Source organism: Struthio camelus, chromosome 22 (assembly GCF_040807025.1).
Source record: "Struthio camelus isolate bStrCam1 chromosome 22, bStrCam1.hap1, whole genome shotgun sequence".
Taxonomy (NCBI): Eukaryota; Metazoa; Chordata; class Aves; order Struthioniformes; family Struthionidae; genus Struthio; species Struthio camelus.
This window is the reverse complement of record NC_090963.1, coordinates 9,626,218-9,629,655: the sequence shown is the minus strand read 5'-3', so window position 1 is coordinate 9,629,655 and position 3,438 is coordinate 9,626,218. Positions and strand designations below refer to the sequence as shown.

The 3,438-nt window shown below is 56.8% G+C and overlaps 1 non-coding gene across 1 annotated transcript; it reads right to left on the bottom strand.

The window, feature by feature from the left end:
• Positions 1–2,280: 2,280 nt before the first annotated feature.
• TRNAA-CGC (transfer RNA alanine (anticodon CGC)) lies at positions 2,281–2,352 on the bottom strand. The gene has a single exon. It is a non-coding gene; the product is annotated as a tRNA-Ala (tRNA).
• Between the last annotated feature and the right edge of the window lie 1,086 nt (positions 2,353–3,438).

Here is a 3,438-nt window from a genome sequence, read left to right as displayed (position 1 = left end):
GCCCTGGGGCTGCACCAGCCCCTGCCCTGCCCCACCCCACAGGGAGATGCAAGCCTTGGCTCAGCCCCCACCCAAGGTCATGCTCTCCCCAAGCACTCGCACAAGGACCCCTCTGCTCAGCTGCAGAAATGGCACTACGCACACACACCCGGACGTGGGCCAGAAACAGACAAAGAGGGACAAAATGAAGACGTGGCCCTGTTCCATCGCCAGGATGATGGCTCTGGGATCCCCAGGAGACATTTGCCAGGCCAAAGCCTGCCAGGCAGACTCAAAGCCAAATCTCTGGCCTTGGCTGTAGGAGACAGCATGCCTGCTCTGAAGCTCCATGCAGAGCCCACAGCAGGAGCAGAGGGGCAACACGCAAGTGCCTGAGTCCAGTGCCAGAAGGTGATGCATCACAGTGAGGTATTTGCTTCACAGACAGTCATGGACAGAGTGTTTGTTTTAAAACAAAAATCTAATTCACTGGGATCTTCTGCTTAGGGTAAGGCTCATGTGGGGAATCCAAACCTCTGGAACAGGATAGTTGGCTGCTGTCTGGCTGTTGATGGTAGCCTCCACCACAGGTGTCCTTGCAACAGCACCTTCAGCTGGGTTGGATGAGAGTCCCTGAATGGGGTTGTGCCAGGGAATCCTTCCTATCCAGCTGGCCCGTGGTCCTATGTGACTGCTCCAGAGGACACATAATCCATTTCGGTTGACAAGGGACCGTATCGCACAAATCTGAACGTCATCCTTGTAGCACCGTTACAGCTTCAATCCCAAAGAGCTTGCCACAGGGCAAAGGAAGCAACATCATCATCCCTGCACTGTCCTCCTCCCACCTTCCTGTGCTTCGCTTCTCTCTTCCACCTGAGCTCTCCTCTCTGCTGCTGGGAGTTTTCCAACACTCTTGATGACCTCACAACACCTCCCTGCTGCCCCACATGCTAACGGCCACTGCAGCTGATGTAAGGAATTGACCTCACAATCAACATCCCAGACAGGTCCCTCTAACCTGCCTCTCCCTTTCCCCTCCCCCTGAGCTCTCATCTCCATGGGGAAGGTTTTCGGATCTGCCTCAGGACCTCACAGCACCAGCCTGCCTGCTGCCCAGTCAGAGTGCTGCAACAGAAGTGACCTCACAAACAAGCTCCCACCCATGCCACTTTCACCTGCCTCTGCCCTCTTCAGGAGCTCTCCTCTCTCCTGAGGGCTTTCTCCTCCCCTTGATGACCTCACAGTGCCTGCCTGCCTGCCTGCTGCTGGCCAATCAGGTTGCCGTCCTAGAGGTGATTTCACAGTCACTATGCCAGCAGTGTCATGGCTACCTGCCTCTCCCTCATTCCTCCCTCTAGGCTCTCGTGTCCACCTCATGAAGTCTCTGAGGCGCTCACATACCTGCCCACCTGCTGCTGACCAATCAGCTGCTGCGAAAGGGGAAACCTCACAATCAAACCCACCAATGTCACCTGTCACCTTCACCTGTCCCTCCCTCTCGCCTCCTCCCAAGAGGCGGGCAGCCTCTGTGATGCCATCGATGACCTCACAATGCCTGCCTGCCCACTGCTGGCCACTTGGGTGAGCGTAATGGACGCGTCCTCACAAGCAACACACCACCATTGTGCTTTTGCCTGCCTCTCCCTCTCCTGCTCCAGCTCCCACCTCCCCAGCTGCTGAATCAGCTCCCACTGCCTGTGGTGACCCCAGTGCCTGCTCACCTGCTGCTGGCCAGGTGCTGCTGGGACACAAGTGATTCATCAGCAATGTCCCAGGGGCCACCTCCACCTGCCTCCCCTCTCCCTCCTGCTGAGCTCCCACCTCCTGTGGTCAGGTGCACCTGATGCCTTCACAGCACCTACCTGCCTGCCTGCCTGTCCAGGCCTATCCTGCTGCTGCAGCTAAAAAACACCTCTCAGCCAGCATCCAGTCCTGTTGCCTTCATACATGCCGCCCCTCCTGTCCCGCAGGGCTGTGATCTCTCCTGAGAGGGCTTTTTGATGCACTCAGTGACCTAGCAGCTCCTGCCTGTTTCCCTGTTGCTGGCTAAGCAAGTTGTTGCAAAAGTAGCAACATATAAAACCATATCCCAGCAGTGTCAGTGTTAACTCCCTCTTCCCTTGCCCAGGGATGTCATTTCAGATAGTGAGCCGGTTGGTCACTTCCTACCTGGGGAGCTGCACATGCCGTAGGACATCCCATGAGAGGGTGAGCCCACCATTTGTGGAGAGGCGCGATGCCTCCATTCCCCATCCCTCACCCCTGCGGGGGGATGGAGATTTAGGACAAAAGCACCCCTGGAGATGCTGGGGATTGAGCCCAGGACCTCCTGCATGCGGAGCAGGCGCTCTTCCACTGAGCTACATCCCCTCGGAGCCTGCCAAGGGCTGGGACAGACTCTCGTCCCATGACATGTCCTTGCCAAGCACAGCCCTGTTGTCCCCCGGTGCCCTGGGAGCCTCAGCAGAAAGCAGCATTCACACCCTCCTGCTGGCCCGCAGGCTGGGTTGGGGGAAGCTGGGATTGCAGGGAGTGTGTTCGGCTGTTAACTGTAAGGTTGGTGGTTCCAGTGCACCCAGGAACAGAGTCCTCTTGGCAGCGGGCCAGGGGGACTATGCTGCCCAGCACCCTGGGCTTTGCTCACAATCACCATGAGCTATGACGGACAAAGCGGCGGAAACCCTGTGCTTCTCTCACTGTGCCTGTCCTTCCAGGGTGACACCCAGGAGACAGCGTCAGGGTGACTCCAGCTGGGCAATTACACAAGGAAGGACCTGTCTCCTCAACTGGGGAGGCTGTGACAAAAGAGGGGTCATCGCTCGTGGGGCTGCTGCCACTGCCCTTCCTGCTCACACCTCTGGGTGTGCAGAGATGGGTCATGCTCAGGGGTGTTACACTGGGAGGGAACGGGGAGGAGGATCAACAGGACAGGGATCAGCACCAAGCACAAGGCACACGCTTTATTACAGCCAAAGCATAACAAATCAGGCTTTAGTGAAGGCATGCCATTCTGCCCTGTGTCATCCTCCAAAGAGGAGAAGGAAGGGAAGCATGAGCAGTCACAAATGAATCCCAAATGCTTTCCCAAAAGCATCTCGTGGCCGTGTCTTCACCAGCCCCTTGATGTGCTGGGAGCCTTCCCGCGCCTGCCCTGCTCACCAGGGAATGCTCTTTTCCACTCGCACAAACTGATCTGGGAAACCCAGGAGGAAAAGGGGAAATTCCCATCCCCACACCAGACGAGAGCGCGTGGGGTCTGTGTGATGCAGTGCTTGCCTACAAGAACACAGGACACGTCGTTCAGACTTCTCCCTGCGGTCGAGAAGCCACCCCTGCAGGGTCGGCCCTGATGCTCCAAAACAAAACCACAAGTCCCAAAGAACACAGCCTAGCTGGATTTGTTTTATCCAAAGCTGAAAGGCACAAACTGACAACAACAAAGTTGTTGGCAAAGAG